The sequence below is a fragment of the Hemibagrus wyckioides genome, linkage group LG07 (genome assembly GCF_019097595.1).
Source record: "Hemibagrus wyckioides isolate EC202008001 linkage group LG07, SWU_Hwy_1.0, whole genome shotgun sequence".
NCBI lineage: Eukaryota > Metazoa > Chordata > Actinopteri > Siluriformes > Bagridae > Hemibagrus > Hemibagrus wyckioides.
The window spans coordinates 26,494,179-26,514,498 of record NC_080716.1 but is presented as its reverse complement, the minus strand read 5'-3'; the positions used below and the strand labels follow the sequence as shown (position 1 = coordinate 26,514,498).

Sequence of the window (20,320 nt, the reverse complement as noted above, 5' to 3'; positions counted from 1 at the left end):
ATTTGAACATGTGTTGGTTGTTTGTATGGTGCTGTGTTGGTATGTATGTATATGTGTGTGTGTGTGTGTGTGTGTGTGTGTCCACCTGATTTAATGTCCCCACAAGGATAAATTGTCTTTGTGGGGACATCTGGCTGATCCCCACAATGACACTCTTTTTTATTTCAGTCAAAACTGGAGCTTTTATAAGAATTGTGTGTGTTTGCATGCTACTCAGAGAAAAAGTTATCAAATACCTTTTTATGTGGCTGTGAAAATGTATGTCAATGAATTTTGATAGGTGTTCTGTGTATGTGTGTGTGTGTGTATCACATCAGCTCCACGTGTGGTTCTGATCTATGGTGGGTGAAAACAAGCTTCAGACATGTTTAACCAATTAGGCACACTGTTATGTGGGCTTAAAAGCCATGTTGTTTGGTTTGTACACCAATAAAAGTTCAAGCTCTGCTTCTAATCACCGACTTGCACAAAAAAAGAAATCCAGTTTCTCTGAAAAGCCTGCAGAGTTTCCACTTTTTTCCACTAAACAAATTTTGTTTGCTTCCCTGCCAAGGAGAAAAACAATGGGGAAAAAATGGGGGGAAAGCAGCTTAAACAAATTCAGGTTTGCTTGTAAAATTGAACTTTGTAATTGTCAGCAGTTGGAGGAAGAGTCACGTTTCTTTCCTTTAGATCTTGGTTTAAACTTGAGATGCAGCGATATAGCTCTCAAGTATGTGGTTTTTTATTCGTCAAGATCGTTAACGATGATGAAATACGTAAATCAAGTGATGAGTTAATCAAGTATAATTCCCTGGTTTGAGTAGCAGCCATGAAGCTAGTATGTTAGCTAGCTTGCACATTAACTAGCTAGTATATCAGCTTAGTTGTTGTTAGCTAGCAACATGTTGTTAGCTAGGGTTTTTATTCATTCTTGTTTAATACAAGCTATGGTACACTTCCAGGGAAAAGTATTTAGTTTTGTGTATTGTTAAAAACAAATTTGCAACTTAGCTTTTATACAATTTCTTATAATTTAATGGAAAATGAAACATAATCCAACCACATGTCTCATAACATAACAATCGTAACAGTTTTCACTGATGCACCTTTACATTTCCAGACATCAAAGCAAAACAAGGACATGTATCCAACTCACAAGTACCTGTCAAATCAGTCTGGGGGAGAAAAAAGCTTTCCTTTCTTTTATTCTCTTGAGGAGCATCCTTGAGTCGTTAAAAACCCCAAGCTCGCAAAACATCTCCGAATGACTTCTGGAGCTTTTATGATCGCTGAGCGTGTCCAATGCGTCTACTGTTTGAGAGACATTCAATGGCCATTTGGGAAATGAAGCCAGTGTCCCATTCCTGGGTAACTGCAGCCTGTTTGGTCTTATAAGGCTCTAGAAGAAAAGAATTTCACGTTAAAATGACTTCCTGTTTGGTCACGGAGACATTTCCAACCTAGGCTCATGAAGAAATGGAAAGAATTCGAAAAAATGAAGAGATAGGATCACTAAATCTGAACTTGTGTAAGCTTTCACACCAATTGGTGCAAGAGTGAGACCATGTTAAATGATTCAGATCCTTAGTGATTTTTTTTGTGGTGTGCACCGGGAAAGAGAATTAAATTTTATATGCATACAACCAGTGGCTTTTTAATTAGAAACAAGAATTCTGCCCTCAGGGCTCAAACGCTCCTCGTTTTAGAAGCTACACCATCTTGGAACAATGCTCTCTCAATGATTTCTTGACAGTTCTAAATGAACGTGTGAATGAAGCCCATATCCAGCTGCTCCGTAAATGGCTTGATGGTGTTTTGATGTGCTGCGACCAAATGAAGCAAAGCCAGTAATTATTGCCTCAGAGAACCCTCACCATGGTGTTAGCTCCTTCTGTGGGCTTGCATTCGATTAGAGCCCCCGTCTGAGAGAACAGAGTGGCTCTGGGAGCTGCTGCTGGATTTCACACATTGGCTACAGATATCACATGCTAACGGAGAGCGTGAGGTAGTCTCTCAGAGAGACGAAGAGATGCAAGGGGAGAGGGGGAGGGGTGCTCGAATGAGCCATGGAAAATGAAAGAAGGACAGAGTGAGGGGAAGGATAATGTCATGGGTTAGAGGTCACCATTTGCTTTCTTTACCCTTTCAACCCACTCCACCCCCCACCATTGAGTCTCCTCCAATGGGGGCACTTTGCATTCTACAAGGTTTGGAAGATCAGCCAATAAGCAAGGCTCAAAGCCACTAGTGCTCAATGTCCTCGTTCCTGGGCAAGGCTCAGCATCCTCCCAACCTATTATCCCATTGAAAATCCCTTGATAATTCAGCACCAGGTCTCCTCTGCCCTACCTTTCTGCATGTTGCACAGCCCAACGGGGAAGCTAATGGCCAGAGACCGTGCTAATGAAACACCGTCCGCTAATGGCAGCCCCCTGTAGGGTGCCGATTTTCATGAGACACGGCTCCCGGCGAGAGGCCTCTCTCTCTACTTGGCAATTTCTGCAAAAAACATGGCATTTGATCAGAGTGGTCACATGTTACTGTGTGAGTTTGTTCATAAAACTCCACTCGATAAAATTTATTATGGACGTATCAATTGCTTTGCATGTGTTTTCTAACTATGTCTGCAGTTTTTTTTGTTTTTTCATTTTCTTGCAAGGCACTCATGGCTGGGTGAGGCAGGATTAATAGCATGCCAGGCTAGTGCGAGGAGGGTGGTGGTGGTGGTAATGGTGTGGTCAGGGGAGGGAGGGTATGTGGAGGGGGGGCAGCCACATTCATTACTTTGCTTAATTGCAGCCTCGAGGCTGTAAATAATGATTGAAATAACTCTGGACTGACTCGTGCTGCAACCGCTTGTTGCTTTGTAACGTGGGCCTCAGCACTCATGGCTGAGCAAGTCTGGAAATATGTAACACGTGTACGTTGATGCATGTTGCTCATATCTCTTGACATCCTGGATTTTAGAGGCGAGGTGCTGTTTTTGGTTGCAGAAGAATATTCATGGCCTCATCGTGGCTAATGTAGACTCTGAATAGTCTGATGTGAATAACGTCACAGAGGCTACAAATTTTAGGAAACGATTACAAACCGTAGAGAGGGTGATATATCTTAGTAAAGAAGGGAGATCTTTCTGTATGAGTTACGTCTGTTCAGACAGATAACCACCATTACTAGAAGCTTTAAGGCACCATCAAAAGCTCCAGATAAGCTTATCTCATTCTTTATATAGTTGATAAGCTGAGGGAGCCATTACTTCTTTAAATGTACTCCATTACAGCTCTTTGCAGCAGGTTTCCTCGTGGCTATTTTTAATAGATCCTGATGCAGGGCTGATGCTTTGTAATGGCCTACCTTTTAAAGCCTTTTCTCATTTTTACCCATGGCGTCGTGATTCAGCCCGGCCATTATGACTATCCGTTCCTTAAAACTGGGTTAATGAATATTCCCCAAAGCCTAATTGAACGTCGTACGCTTTCAAGGCGCCACCCAGCATCCTTCACCACCTCCCCCACCCCATTCCCTTCAAAGCCCATCCATCCTGCTTTCATTTCTCCTCGCCCTCCACTGCTCTTCTCCACTGCTTGCATTTTTATTGCTAATGAAGCGTTTCTTGGCATGACGAAAAGGCCAGAATGCGGAGTCTAACCTGCTCACTGGATTTCCAGTGTTTTTAGACGAAGAGAGAGAGGGAAAAGACAAAAGAGAAATATATATATATATATATATATATATATATATATATATATATATATAGAGAGAGAGAGAGAGAGAGAGAGTGGTCTTGGTGAGCATGAGACCTTCGCAACTGGGGTCAAATTTGTAAGTGGGAAGCCACAGCTGACTGACTTCACAATCTTGTCGAAACAACCGAAGTAAATAGTGTCTCATGCAAGAGGCACTCACTCGCAGCTGGACTCTATATGTTATTTTATCTTATTTGTTTATTAGTTTAGCTCTGACTTGTGGCCTACAATATGATAATTGTTTTATATACCAATACATTTACCAATATAGCTAACAGATAGCAAAATGTTTTGTTTTGACTTTAGTGCATATATTTAATGTCAGTATTCCAAATGTTGTCTAGAAACAGTTCCTTCGAGTCTTAGGCTTTCCGTCAAAAGTTGGTCTTGATATCATTTTAGTGTCTATAACACTAAGAGACAGATGTAAAAAAGTTTGAAATACCAATTTTTTAAGTCAATGTATTATGTGGGAAAGAAGCAGAAAAAAAAAACAACTTCCAGAATAATTCCTAATTAATATGGTATTACAGACACTGGCATTCTGCTCCAACCCAAATGAGTCCTACTAATGCAAATGGCCAGAAACACCAATTGTTCCCTTAATCCCACTGCATTAAATGTGAATGGATTAAAAAGGAACTGCATTTCCACACATATTCCAGATTAAGCCAGTCCGTGGACCTGATTTAGCGGAGAGTCTCAGCCTCAGTGGCATCACCATCCACTGAATTTTTTCCATCTCTGGCTCAATGAAGGGTAGTTAAGGATCTCTGGGATGTCTGCATGCACCATTACAGCAGCTCCTGCAACACCTTGAACCACTTTAGACTATTTAGAGAATAGTGTTTGGCCAAGCATGACCCTTATGACCTAGTCCCTGTAAATCTGGCTCTAGGTTCATGCCCTCGAGGCATGTTTTTCATCCTACAGAGCATGTGTTTGGTTTTACAGATGAGCGAGCAACCTTAAATCATATAACGCCGAGACCTTGTCTAATGACATGACTATGCTTTGACTACAGAGGGAAAAATGGTAACTTCAGGGCCTGATCAAATCGGGCCTGGGATCTGCAGTGTAGCATTGTCAGGCTTTCGGTTGTCAGAAGACGGATGGCGCACATGTGGCCTTGCACATCCTGCCGCTTAAAAACAACTGCAGTATCGGCGGGAGATGGATTCGATTTTGATTCCAAATGTGACACGCTGTAAGACATCAGGGAGAAACAAGATCCATGACTTCAGCTCACACAGCTCCCAATAAAGCCACTGACTCAGTAGCTGATCTCAGTTGCTCCCTCCTTCTTATTGTGTTCACTCCACCTTTTGGTTAAATCTTCATTCTCTTCTGTCTTTACATCCACACATGAAGAATGACCTGACTGCGGAAATGTTTCTTTTTTGATCCAGGCCACAATGTCTAGGGTTTCTGGGCCAGAAATGCTAACTGCACTTGTTTTTTTGCAAGGTGTGATTTTCACTTCTTGAGGGAAAAGAAGGGAACAAATTGATGAGTTCATGGTCTACAGGAGGATCAATACATTGTAATGAAGGTTGCATGTCGGTAAAAGATCCCGCTGATGGATGTGTAGAATCAGGGCTCTGTGTCTTCATTGGACAGTGTCGTGACGAATCCTCGTCACATTCCTGTGGCTACATTTATGACGCTCTGTTGCTTCTACCATCCTGTACCATGTTTGACGTCCATTACGTTGTGTTTTGCATGTCTCCTGAAGGTTTAAACGTGCTCTATTTTTGTCAGGTTTATTTTAGAAAAAAACCTAACAACTAATGACTTTAACCATTTGTCTTTCTTAGCAGAGCTTAATTGTGCCTGTTAAATGTGTCACTGCTTTGTCTCTCACTATGTTAACACGTCTGCATTGCACGATGATCATTGTACTGAATGCATTATTCATGTATTGTGATTTTCATCAGAAACTCATGAAGTAGCATGAATATTCAGACGATATTTTTCATCTGTTTGTAGTCTATTGCCACTCTCTTGTTTATAGACCGATGGGGAGATCATGACACTGATTCCTGACAGTTTAAGTCTAAATCTTCACTGTATTTTTTCCCCAAAAAGAAAGAAGAGAACATTTGGAACAAGTTACAGCAATAGACCATATGGCTTTATGTACTCGTCTTTTATTTCGTCCCCCTTAAAAAGACAGATGTTGCGTTTTGACGGGATAAAGTACAGCCGCTGATTTATGGTGGATCTTGAAATGTCTTTTCAAACAAGTTATGTCTCACATAATTATATTATTCCAGATATTTTGTAAAGACAGCACGGAAACATCGGCCCTTTGAGACGTGCTTTTTATAGGCTGTAGTTTATTGAGGGTATTGAACTCATGGTCATCGGACATGTATCGAGTCACTCCGGTCTGCAACGACAGCCGTATAATTTTTTGTTGAAGCATCTATTAAACAAAAGATGAGCTTATTGTGAGATTGTTTATTGTATATAATAAATACAAAATGGGTGTCTTGAGGATTGGGGTGTCTTTTAGCCTTAGTCTTAAAAATGTACCATGCAGGTATGAATTTACCTTCATAAAATGTACTAAGTGGTTTCTTTGCTGACAAACAAAGAGCATTTTGCACTTGAGTAACAAGATTGAGGCTTTTTTCAGCATAGAATTAGCAAATTTTGGATAAACTGCATGGTTTGCATCATAACTGGGGTTGTGGTTTCCTCTGGGTACTCTAGCATCTCTAGATTGTCCGTAGTGTGTGAGTGTGTGTGCAGTTGTGTCCGGTGATTGGTTGGTACCCTGCCCAGAGTGTCCCCGACCTTGTGCTCTGAGTCCACTGGTTAGACTCCAGGTCCTGCATGACCCTGTGGCTTCGGGTTTGCCTCATACCTGCAGGTTAGGGTTTCTTCTGGGTACTCTTGTTTTCTTCCTTCAGTCCACAAACATGCATTTTAGGTAGATTGGCATCTCCATAAATTGTCTGAAGTGAGTGAGTATGTGTGTGATTGTGCCCTACGATGGTTGGTACACCATCCAGCATGTCCCATTCCTTGTGCCCTGAGTTCCCCAGGAGAGAATCCAGGATAGGATGTGTAGGATACAGAAAATTCATAGCTGGATGGAAGAAATTCACAAATTCAGACAATGTCGGTCACTTTGCCTGTGTTTACTTTTAATTTTCATAATTGCAACAGAAAAGAAATGGTCCCTCAGTTGTCCTCTCACCCAGTTATTTCAGTACACCTTTAACAGTTAGAGTTGAGTGTATCACCTTTTGGCAGCTTGGGTGCCCCTTGTGTTTCAGCACCACGTATTCATGACACGGCCAGACCTTAACGCTTTGAGAGTGGCATAGCCAGTGCGGCTAATTGGTGAGCTCCTTTTAAGGTCAGTGACCTTTACCGAGCTGTGAGAGCTATTATTTTATTCATGTTTGACCACCTTGGCTTTTGCATTCTTATCACAGCAGGCAGTCTGGACAGTGTCTTGCCTGGGTTGAGGCAGCACAGGACGTTTGGAATGTCCCGCTACTGATAAAGCTGTTAGCATGAATGTTAGCCTGCCTCTTCCCCCCATGTGTTCTCTCGCTCTCCCTCTCTCTCTCTCTCCCTCTCTATCTCTTTCTCTCTTGGCTCTCAGCTCGTTATCGGAAGCAGAGAATGTGAGTGACACTGACATTAGGCAGTCGAATGAGATTCTACCTTACAGTTTTTTTATCTACTTCACCTTCTTTTTTTGTTGTTGGGTGCGAGCCTGTTTGCCCTTGGCATATAATTAGCCCGCCTCGGCTCTCTCGGCCCACAAGGCTGGCAGGTTTGTGTCCGCTGAGAGTTCTATCAAGTGACCCCCCCCCTCCCCAACCCCCTCAACCATCCTCTGCTCACTCACTTCCTCTCCATTTGCCACTTGGTCAAATTTCACATGATCCATCACATGTTTTAGCCATCTCCGCATCAAAATCGAAAAAAGAGGCAACATCTGAACTCCACTCTATTGTAGTTCCTGTCTCTCTCTTGCTCCCTTTCTCTCTCTCTGTCTCTCTCTCTCTCTCTCTCTCTCTCTCACTCTCTCACTCTCACTCAATCTCTGCTGCTCTCACCACAAGCCATAATTTTGTACACCCAGAGATGACAGTCATTTTCCAGCTGTAGTGTCTGCTCATGAAAATGAAGCCTCTTTGTCGGGTATATGATTGTGAAATGCACCTGTGTCACCGCAGGAGGGGACGGCATCATGGGACGAACATTTGATATGCCACATTTGTGCCTCGCTTGCTTTTTCTTGTACAGACCTGCCTCCTTCTCACACAGAGGCACACCGAGGGTCTGTGCTAACCTAGTCCACATTTTTGCGGGCTGAATTTGATTTACCTTCATGTTGCTGCGCAGAGAGAGTTCTACGACCTGCACGTCTAATGAGAGGGAGTAGAAATAGCAGTGCTGACCTGGCTTTCTGCTCCAGTCAATGTAGATGGGGGAGGGAAGCGGCAGACAAAAGAAAGCGAGAGCAGCCTGGCACTTGGCAGACAGCAGATCAACACTTTGCAGAGAAATGTTTATTCTAGTAAAAAGCTTCCTTGTGTGTTTTCTCTCCTCCTCATTCTTTTTCTGGTGGTTTTTCCCCTCCTCGCTCCTTCTTCTTCTTCTTCTTATTTTTTTTCTTTCTGTGAGGGGTGAAGGCTGTTTGGCTTGATCTTGTGTCTCCTCCTCTACAAAGAGGCCCAGTATGCACTGCTCTGCCGTTGTTGAGCTGCCAGTCCACCGAGCAACTCAATGTCCCTTTTATTTGGACCCCTCTAGCTCCTTCTTCTTCTATTTCTCTTTCTCCTGTGCACGCTCTTTCATTCTCTGTCCTTTTTTTGCTCGGTCCATCTCTGTGCTTCTCGTTACGCTTTACACCGCAAGATTTCTACCTTCCTTTCTATGTAATCACATGAAGGACAATTTAGAAAGGAGGACACTTCAATAATAAAGGGAAAGGTAGTGGAATTGATGTGTAGTGCATAATGTCCAGGGATGCCCTTCATTAGCTGGGCAAACAAAGTGCTGCTCAAGATGGTCTTAATGCTTATAGCTTCAGAAGTTGTAGGCAAATGTATTTGTGTGGGTGTGTGTATGATAGCTCAGTACACGGATGTACAAAAACTACAAAATTCTTAAAGCCCTGAGTGTCTACTTTCATATGAACCATTAACCACCGCTGTGGAGTGTGACATGACAAAGAAATAAATGGCTGTTTACGTCATGCTAGCACTATTATGGCATGCTCAATCGAGTCGTCTTTTTCTCGTGGACAGGGATATTTTTGAAAATGCTGATGGAAATAATAATGGAATTGTATAGACGAGACCTTAATCTCAGGGTCACTGGTTCCTGCAACACGTTGAATGAAGTTTCTGTTGTGTTTTTAATGGAGACTTCAGGAAGTCAGTCTGAGCGAGGCCGTCTGCCAAAATGCTGAAAATGTAAACGCGAATGTAAATATCTTGGATTATCTCCAGCGGCCAAGCTCACGGCTCTGAATGTTGATGTCATTAACGGGATAACCTTGCATTTAACCTTCAGCGTTCGTGAGGTCCACTTCCTGGTAATTCTCCAGCTTCGTTCTGTCTTGGGATTGCCTCTTCTGTCTATTATCACTGTGCCTGCTTTCTCCTCTATTACTTGTTTGTCTGTCCAGATATGGAAGTCCCACAGGATCTGTTAGAGCTTTGTTATTTTTCTACTACTCTGAGTTAGGTTCCTCATATTTGGCGTATACAGAACGTCCAGCTTCTTCTCCTCGCAGATGTTCATGTATGATCTTTAACCCTGTGCTGTGTGATGTTTCTGTATCTTGCACCCGGCTGATTGTCTTGGGGGCTTCTTGTTCTTTCGTCTTAACCCTTCTGCTTCGATTGATCTAGCAGCTGAGTGCTTTGGTGTATAAAAATATATCACTTTTATGATTATTTCCATACCTCTTGTGTCTTGCTCTGTTGCTCTCTCCTTTCCACCCCCCACGTCTCAGTTGCTCATCGTGTAGGCTGTTGATCAGCTCTTCTTCCCCACCCGAAGCCTTCGTCAAACACATAACCAGGAAACAATTCAACCAGCAAATCCTTCTCTCTTATTCTTTTCCTCTCTTTTAGTTGTGGTTTCTTTGACGTGTACGGAGCAGGGTGTGGCTCTCTTTGGCACGACTGTTTGTTCTTTGAATCAGGGCATCAGGTTTCCACGCTGGCACCGCCTGTCTCCTGGAGCGTTTGGAGCTCCATGCATGACACTTGCAGGACACAGGCTGCCATAATAAATCAACAATGAGCTCATCACCTGGAAAAGAACAAGAAGGAGAAGAAGGAGAAGGAGAAGGAGGAGGAGGAGGTCAGAAATAATGGTCTGTGCTGTGATTTCTCAATCCCTGCACTTTTTTTTTTGTCTTTCTCCCACTCATCTGATTCAGCTCATCAGGTAATTGCTTTCTGTTTGAGGCAAGCCAGGTGCAGGGAAACGGGAAGAAAACACAATGATCCACTGAAGTAGCGAATCTCAAGGAATGCAGGATGACAGTAGAAGATAAAATCATGCAATGAGTGAGATCATGTACATTATAATACACACACAGTGCTAGTGAAATAATTAGATATATATAAATAAAAAAAGCCCCCTTCCATTTTCAAGCCCTGATGGATTTAGCTGTGGTATGGAGGTGACGGTGAAAGTGGTAGATGATAGTAATTGACCCTGATCTTGTAACCACACGAACAAAGGTCTGCTTCCTCCCTGGGAGGCAGAGAAACAGCGATCAAACACTTCCCACCCGGGGCTTGGGTTTCACAGCTGCATTTCCAAACGGACACATACTTCTTCCTCCTCTCTTTTCTTTTGTCTCCAGCCTTTTTCTAGTCTGCCCATCTCTGTTTTTTTCCCTCCTCCTACCTCTTCCATGATGGATGGTTCATGCTGGCCTTCCGACCTTCAGCTCTGACCTCCTCTGTCACTCTGAGTCCAGATAAATGACTGATGGAGAATAATTGATGGGGCTCCAGATTCAGGATTTAGAGCGATACCTGAAGATAACGTCGCTCTGGGCCGAGTCGTTTCTCTTTCCCTCGAGTCGTCTAGCAATGTCTAGCGCTCCGACGAGTTAGAGGTGGACGAGTTACTCTGTTGCTCCTCCATTAATTCCTCCGAGAGAGGCTATCGAGTCGGAGACCTCCACCAGACACAGAGAACATCACGTTGATTTATGTAATAGAAGATCTTGTGAGAGTGTGTGTGTTTGTGTGTGTGTGTGTGTGTGTGCTGGAAAGTTTCCAGGAGCTTCATCCCCAGCTCTGAAGACCTCACTTGTCAGTGCCTCCCTCTCTGTGATCTTTCATTTCATTTAATTTATTTAAATCTGGAGAGAACACATCAAGGGCAAGCTTTAATTTACAGCAGTGCTGAGTTGCACAGAAGATGGGAAGGAAAGCATGAGCAACTGTAATGAAAAGTAACGCTGTAATGACGATATAATATAATATCGATTTTATGGTAATATGACATCACAATACACCTTTTTGTTTCGTTTTTTTTTAAGTAATAAACAATTTTATTGGATTGCTATAGAAACCTTTCAAACCAATCAGAATCGAGAATTGGATATTCCCCGTATTTAGAATACAGGGTCATCTCCAGGTTCTCTTTTTAGCTCTATTGATTGACCAGCTGCTGTTTCCAGAGCGCCAAGTGAAGAAAAACTCCTCCATCTTACACACTGATGTCACTGGGCCTCCTATCAGCTCTGCTGGCATCAGTGTTTACTGTGACACAAACCAGAAGCCATGAGCAGGAAACATTACAGTACAAGCTTGTGTGTGTGTGTGTGTGCATGTGTGTGTGTGTGTGTGTTTGGAGAGCTGCTTCAAATATACACTAGCTCAGGATACCGTGATAGACCACATCTGCATGGTCTGGTATGTGTACGGTCCAATTACGGTCTGGAGTGCAGGAGGAGGCATCTAGCCAGAAGGGGCACTGCTTCTGCTTAACATCCTTTACCGACCCAAATGACAACATAAATCTAAAACGGGTCGCCTCGTCGTTCCTCTCCTCCTCCACTAAACATGACACGGCCTGAATTAAAGCCCGGCTCTTGGCCCACGCTAACTGCTCCGGCTCGGGCCACTTTGAGGCGAGGCAGGTTTAACAGTGCAATAAGCAGTTCAAGACGACACACAAACTCCTTCACGATCGCTTGTTGATGGTTGTTGATTTTTGTACTGTCCTAACCCCTGCGTGTTCGCAGTCGAATTTCCTGCACGGAGCGAGGAAACGGCGTAATTGTCCTTGTTTATGGAACGTAATACACACATTGGGTTGTGAGCACAGCAAAGCGCCAGGAGGTAATTTGATCGACCTGGCGATGGTAGACATGGAAACATCCAGCTCATTAAGGATGCAAAGCCTTCTCTCTGTTCATCTCCTACTCCACTCCCACTCCTCCAACGCACACACTCATCTTCTGGATAGTGCAGATCTTTCTCTGTCTTTTTTGTCTTTCTTTCCTTGTTTCTTGACTTTGCAGTTTTTGAAAGCGTTACCTTACAGGCAGCTGTTATCAAAAAAAAACTCCTTATCAAAAAAACAAACTAACAAAAAAACAAAAACAAAACAAGATAGACAGATAAATAAGCAAGCAAGCAAACAAACAATCAAATAAATATCACTACAGAAAACTCCACCTTAATTTGTTTTATTTGGTCTACGTGGAGTATCCACTATACGAGTTAGCTGTTGCTTAAAACAATAACTAACTAACTGACCATCATTATTCAGCTAGTCTAATTTCATGTTGTTTATTTATTTTTCTCCATGTGAATGAAATTTGAAGAACTACATTTTTTGAGTAGTCATTTGGAAAATCTTTTTATTGAAAAAGGCCAAAATTTGAACCAAGAAATTCTATTTTTGCACATTATTTTTTAAAGTAGTACAGCCTTACAGTGTTTATTTATTTACTGTGAAATCATGATGCAGTGATGATCACATGATTTGTCCAGTGCTTTTGGCTCCACTCATATGTCCATGTTTGGTTCTTTAGAGATCCTGCCATCAAATGAGTTTAGTGAAGCTGCTTAGATTAGACATGGATCAATTGGCAATGGGAATGAACACGGACAAAATGTGGAAAGATGGATTTGTACAGCAGATGATCTGTTTTATTCTCTTAATCTTACCATTGTCGTCATCGCCACAACCTGCCTCCATCCCCGCCCTCTTTTTCTTATTCTCTCTCTCTTATTCTCTCTCTCTTTGTCTCCCTCGCTCTCTCTGTCTCTCTCTCTCTCTCTCTCTCTCTCTGTCTCTCTCTCTCTGTAAGTAAGTACACACATGGTAACCTTTGGCAGGTGAGGCTGCAGGTGAGGCTGGAAAACTTCAGTAGCAGTTGTCTTCTCTTACTTCATGGCCTGGTCTCTGTTTCAGGCAGTAGCTCTGCTGACATGGAGAGCAGCCGTCTGGACTCGGTGACTGACTGTTTGAGCAGCTCTAAAGCTCACCTAGGTGACAGCATAGTTTCTTTTCTTTGAGACTCGCTCACAGAATTTACGAACACGTTTTTTTTTCCCTACGGCTGAACAAACAGAAGTGAATAGCAGCCGAGTCACTACGCTGGTAAAAGTGTAGAAAGTGTAGATGAATTACTGGAAAGGGTTGATACGTTTTATTATAGCTTAGCATTTTAAGCTCTCACTACTGTTTCTATAGTAACAACTTGCATTTGAATGATTTTAAAAAGTGTTGTTATTTAACAGGATCGTTAAAGTATGAAATATTCATTAAGGAGGCGTTTATTTAATGTTTCTGGAAGTGTTAGGAACTCCGTAGTCAGAGGACTGGGTGCTTGGTGTTGCTGTAACATAAGTGAGAACAGCAATGTGTCTCATGGACCAGGGTTGCCAGATCTGTGCAAAACCATTTGAATCAAGAACAACCCCAAAAGCTAGTGCAGTGATCAACTGAACTAGTCATAAAATTATCCCAAATACTAGCTAAAAACGTAGCACAAATCTAGTCCACTGACCAATTAAACTAGCAAAAAACAAGCCCAAAGTTTATCCCAAACATTAACTCAAAAACTAGCAAAACACTAGCCAAATTAGCATTTACACTAGCCCAAACACTAGCTAAAAATCGTGCATGGATCTAGCCCAATGACTAATTACACTAGCTAAAAACTAGCCAAAAACTCTAACTATATTCCAGTCCTGTGTCTAAAACACATGTTTTCCTGTCACTGTTATGCATTTTAAGTTAACTCACTATATAGAAGAAATTCTAAACATAATCTGCTTTTATAAATAAAATACCAGCTGAACACAATCATTCAGTAAAGTGGAAATTCTTTATTTCTAAATTATTTATGAGTAAACTATTATTATGTTTTAATAGCTGGAAAATGCTTTCGAATATACCATATGATCTTTCACTTGAAACTAGCAACAATCCTGGAGTGACCTGCTAATCTGTTACCATGGAAACCCAGTCTCCATACCAGTATCCCCTCCATTATTACAGAAACCTCATTACTCTTTACTGCCCCATAGTTTAAAAGTAGCTCAGTTACATGTGAAAACTGCTGACCTGGCAACCCTGCATCATTACCTGATCTACACGATTGTATGTAGCTATAAATGGATAAAAAAAAATTTGATGTGATATTCGTTTAAAATATTTGTAAGATAATTCTAAGAACTACGTGATCTGATGATGTCATAAGAAAATAAGAAAAGTAGCTGCATCACACCATCTCACTGATTATTTTCCTACGACAGCATGACCTCAAGTGTTTTATTGCTTATATCTTCTGCTGAAGTGCAGTCATAACAATGAGCAATTCATAGTTTATGAGGCTACAAAAAAACAGTCTTGCTGTGGGTCAGTTGTGGAAAGAATTCAGCTCTCTGTGTGTGTGTGTGTGTGTGTGTGTGTGTTTTCTGTCTCATCTTCGTGGGAGGCCACAAAGGAACATGACCCCACCCTCCTTCCCACTCACAGGCCACGCATACTTTTCAGACTTGGATCTCATGTTGTTTACACAGAGCGTGAGTGTGAAAACCCATCAAAACCCCTGACGATGGTTTTATTTATTTTATTTTTTTTATTTATTTATTTTTTTTCAGAGATACTGTGCATCGGGTGTTGTTTCCACTTGAACGTTTGAAAAGGGTGCTTTCTGATCTCGGAAAACCAGTGCTTACATGTCGGCTCGGTTGAATTGATTTCCCCAGCCGTTTTTTTTTTTTTTTTTTTTTGCTGGTTGAAGTGCACAGCTCGGCGAGCGGATAGAGGAGATTTGCCGTGTGGGTATTGGGGATTTAATATAGAGAGGGACAGATTTTATAGCTGATTATTTCAGCTTTTCTCATGAGCTTTTTCAACCTGTGTGCTAATATCGTTCTCTGTGTGTGTGTGTGTGTGTGTGTGAAAGGAACGCCAGCATAAGCAAGCAAAGTCGCGCCGGAAAGTCGGCTAGATCCCGAGTGCCGAGTCGGCGCATGTAGTTCACAGAGCATCGGAGCCCTCGTAAATTCTGCCGCACTCATAATTACAGCCTATGAGGCTTTGTAGCTTTTGTAAATGAGCGGTTTTCCTTGTGCGGCCTATTAAATTTCCGCTGGCAAATTGAATAAGTGGAGGGAAATGACAGCTGCTGGTGGGCCGCCGTTCCGACGTGAAAGCCTTGTTTTTCTCCGGGTGTTCAACAGTCAGCTCGTTGTCTCTCAGGCCTCGGGTCAGTCGCACAATAACAAGGCATTGTGCTGCGGAAAGGCAGTGCAGCCACCGGTGGATTTCTACACTTTGTTACTCCGCCCATCTTGACTCGGAGAGCACTGACAGGTGCATCAGAGACAGCTGTTTCCCTGAATTTATGAAGCATTTCATCATTTTCCATGCGATTTGATCAGTTCAGTTAGAATCCATGTGGAAATTGAAGTCTCAAGCAAAGTTGTTTACCTTGATCTGGCCTTGACTGGGATGCTGGAGTGAAATGCAGACTAGGTGTAATGTGTGAAGGTGTGTGTGTGTATGTGTGTGTGTGTTTGTGTGTGTGGGTGTATGTGTGTCTGTGTTCATTTTGATCCTAATCAACTGCAGGGTTGGAACTCAATGTGATCACATCAAACATAACACTACACTGTCATTGATTATTTTCTAATTCCATACTTTTTTAGACCCAGCATCCACTAAACTTTACTTACTTATTTTTTGTTTTTATTATTATTATTATTATTATTATTATTATTATTATTATTATTATTATTATTGTTATTATTATTGTTATTATTATTATTATTATTATCATTATTTACTCTTGTAATTAGATCAATTTTTTTTGTATTTTTCCCCCTGATATTTATTTATTTATTTATTTATTTATTTATTTATTTATGTTTTTGAGTGAGCCCTTAATTTCAGCAGATTTTGGACAGAACATAAAGGACTTTTTTTTTTTTCCTCATCACAGATTTAAAAAAGTTAAAATAATTCTTATTCTGCATTTCGTTTTTCCTTTCTTTTTTCCTTTCATCGTGAATAAAAACAAAGAAAGATTTTGTTGTTGCTATAGTCTTGAGGCATTTTCTTCCATGAGAAACCCTCTGATCTTCACACACAAACACAGAGGAATACATAATGTGTAGAATATGAAGTAAAGTTCAGCCATTTTCTTGTTTCTTGAATCACTCGTTACAGGCACAGCATCATGCTCGTGTTTTCTCACATGTTGGCTTCATCACGGCTCTGTGAATGGATCCGTATCGTAGCAGGAGGTGAACATCAGCAGTAGGCTTTTGAGCCAAATCTGTCTTAAATGGCAGGATTTAGGATACACAACTTCTACTTTTCTTTTCTTTTAATTGCTGAGTTGTACACGGGGGGGGGAGTTACCTGAGACCAAAATAGTTTCATGCAATCATATTTCTACTTTTCCTGTTTGCGTTATGATTTATTACAATAAAATGGAGCAAAAACGCTGACAGAATATTCATTTGCTAAGTGCAAGCTTCTGAAATATCAAGTGCTGACCTCATGTGAATTTAATTTAAAAAACTTTTCTACAGACTGCTGTTTTATATGAGGAATGAAATCATAGAAATGGTATGTTGTGTCAAGATGTGAAACTGTGTCACTGTTACAGCCCTGAAGTTGATTATTTTCCAATAATAGCACATCCTGAAGCCATGTATTCCTATAATATCACCACAGTTTCTAACTTGTTCTAATCTGTTTATGATTGTTTAACGCTCTGGATCGGCCATGAAAAATGTTCATATTATGACATATTTGTGTTTGTGGCGGTTATAAAAAAATTCCCTCACAAACCTGGTTTTCTTTTCATCTTTTGTAAAGAAAAAAAGCAACTATGTTGTCAAGTTACAGAAAAAACACATTGACGTTTTTATTTCTGAAGACTTTCCTGTGTGGGCTTGAGGCACGGTGTTGCACTTAATTTTGTAGACTGTAGGAAAGGTTTTTAGGCTGATTGCCTTCGCTGAATTGTCTATAGTGTGTGTGTGTGTGTGTGTGTGTGATGGGTCCTGGGTGTCCCCTGAGAAATTCAGCCCCAAATCCCCTGGGACCCTGTGTAGAATAAGTGGGACAAGAAATGGATGGATGGATGGATAAATGGACGGATGGATGGATGGATGGATGGCAGGATGGATGGCAGGGTGGATGGAGGGATATATAGATGGATGGATGGATGGCTGGATAAATGACAAGATGGAAGGATGGATGGATGTAGAAAGTGATGGATGGCAGGATGGAGGGATGGGTAGACGTTCCAGTAATGGAAAACTTACAGACCTTTCCAAAGCACTGACCCTGGAGACTCCTTCCATAAAGTGATAAATAAGCGTCTCCTCACTGAAAACTTCCACTTCCACCAAACTGAGCCACTGTAAGACAGCCGTTACCATAGAAACGATATGATATTGATTTGCCTTGCAGCTGTAAGTAGTGTCTGAACAGCTGGTATAAGAGCAGTTACAGTTAACAGCTTATCCTTAAATCTAAACCTAACCCAACATCCTCCATATCACATCGCCAAAGGGCAATAATAATAATAATAATAATAATAATAATAATAATAATAATAATAATAATAATCAAATATTACAAAGCATAATGTTTGCTTTGCTCACATCTCTTATTTTTGACATTTTTTAGACATCATCTGTCACAAGCCAAGGAAGTTTTTTTTTTCATTTTGGGGCTAAATACATTTTTCATCCTGAACTTTTGGAAAAACTGCATGGATTAAGGGAGTCATTCAGTGGCAGGCAGATGAATGAATGAAGACTCCTTAGCCAGCCTTTTGCTAACAAGTCCTACGTGACTCTTAAAATGGAGAGAGTGAAGAAGAAGCCAGGCTTGTCACTTCCAGTTTTATCTGTTCTCAAAAAAAAGTGACAACTGGACTAGACATTGTCACTGGAGAGATAGAGCAGGGAGTGGAACAAGGAGTGAAGACTGATGGAGAGAAATAAAGATCGTGTCTCAGGTGAGAGTAGGCAGTTATTGGGTAAGTGTATATATATATATATATATATATATATATATATATATATATATATATATATAAACTGTTTTTTTTTCCTGTCACATTGTTGGGGCTTTGTTTTCTGAGTAATCAAAGGATAAGCTTGTGGGAAAGCTTGTGATGTATGCAGCAATCCCCGTCAGATTAATGGGTCTCTGTGAGGATTCGGAGCAGCCCATATGAAAAGGCTCGTTGTCGCTCGAGGACGAATAAGCGTCTTGGCCGTATCGCCGATCTGACCTTCAGACGTATTGCTTTCCCAGTGGGACGTCCTTCCACCTTTTCTCACTACTGACTGGTGGCCTGTTTGCATAGCCGTGGCATTAAAACAAAATGAAATCACACTGCTTATGTTCTGGTTGTTCTGCATTTTTTTTCTAATCAGCACAGGTAGAGTGTGTTAGCAGTCACGACTAACACCTGGATGTGTATGGGAGCGTGAGCCGATCTCTCGGCAGGTTATCTGTGCTGAAATGTGAAGGGGTTTATTTTCAGCTGTCTTCGCTGATCGTTATTCTTTGGCTCCCCATGCCTGGGTGGATAATAGCCACCCTATAAATGGGGTGGAAGCAAGCTTCTAACACCTCGGCACGCTCGTTTTCATCCTCTCGCAGCGGAGGGGCCGACAGGAGCGCAGGTGTTAATTGTCCAAAAGTCACCTGTTGCAGGGAAGCGCTTAAAAAGCTCTAAGGTGTCAATGCAAATCTCATCGCACTCTTTTCTCTGTTGACAGCAAATGGCTCGCTGACTACGAGACCTTTCTCAGGCTCTAAAAACATTAATTATGCGGTGTCGGTATGACGGGGGTGGAAGACGTAGCGAGGCGTCGTCGTTTTATCGGCCGACAGCTCAGTCGAGATGGCATTTCTGCTGTGTTCCACACACTTTAGCAGGCAGATGAAATCATCACTATAAAACACCGTGCTGTAAGGAGCACTGAACAGAAGTGAACATGAAACTGGAAGTGAGTTCCTTTTTTTAAAGGAAAAGATTTCCTCTTTGCTTGGCAGACATGAAATGTATAGACCCTTTAACCCAGAGATGAGAAAATGTGGGGGAGATGGAAGCTGTGTGCTTGCTTTTTCAACAAGAAAGTGAGTTGCTATGAATCGTAGCTGATTGCCCTTAAATGGGCATTTAACTTGATGGGGGAAAAATCTAAGCTCAAATCTGAAACAAACAACAACCACAACAAGAAAACAAAACCAAATAAATAAATAAATAAATAAATAAATAAATAAATAAATAATAGGTATTAGTAGTTTTAATAATTATTTGTAATAATAATAATAATTATTATTATTATTATAATCATCACATTTCATCTCACATAAGCTTAATCTTGTTACAGATTAATCACCCATTTTTGGAAATGTATGTATATTTTTTATTTATTGTTATTGTTATTTCATTATCCATTTAGCACATTTCACATATTTAAATTAGAATATACAATATTTAAATTTGAAATTAAACATTCCCTTTAATTTAATAAATTCAACATCAAATTATAGTCTAAAAATAGTGTAAAATTAAGGGGGGGGGTTGATAATAATAAACATTTTGTAAATAATTTAGTTAAATCAGTAGCAGCAGCCTGTTGAATGTTTATTGTTGATGTGTTCCAGATCTCCGGTGAGTAAAAACAAAAGGCTGCTTCATGTCTTTTTAAGCTCTGCATGAAAGCTAGCACAGTAAAGCTACCAGGTGAGACTGAAATTAGAAACATAACACAAGTTGTGTGTGTCAGTGATGAGCTTGTAGCTTTGCTCTTTTTTTACTGGCCTCCCAGGAGAAGTTGCTCAGCAAAAAGAGAGGAGAGTGGGATAGAGAGAGAGAGAGAGAGAGAGAGAGAAAGAGAGAGTGAGCATCTATTGGCCCCATATGGACTTCCCCCAGGCTTTGTGCAATGGATTTGACATGGATAACACTGTTGTGTTTGTAGTGTAGGAGCACTGGGCTGCTCGTACATCCAGCCTTCTGCTTGATGAGCGCGCCGCGAGGCAACACACAGGTCGCTGGAAATATGGAAAAAGCAGCGGGT

At 41.2% G+C, this 20,320-nt stretch overlaps 1 protein-coding gene and 1 long non-coding RNA gene across 2 annotated transcripts in view; one reads left to right on the top strand and one right to left on the bottom strand.

The window, feature by feature from the left end:
• The window catches only part of LOC131355945 (cadherin-2-like), a 92,712-nt gene that overhangs the window by 1,961 nt on the left and 70,431 nt on the right, over positions 1–20,320 (top strand). The window lies entirely within an intron of this gene.
• LOC131355946 (uncharacterized) lies at positions 49–9,885 on the bottom strand. The gene is made up of 2 exons (XR_009204962.1): positions 9,671–9,885; positions 49–1,381 (listed from the first exon to the last, which is right to left on the bottom strand). It is a non-coding gene; the product is annotated as an uncharacterized LOC131355946 (long non-coding RNA).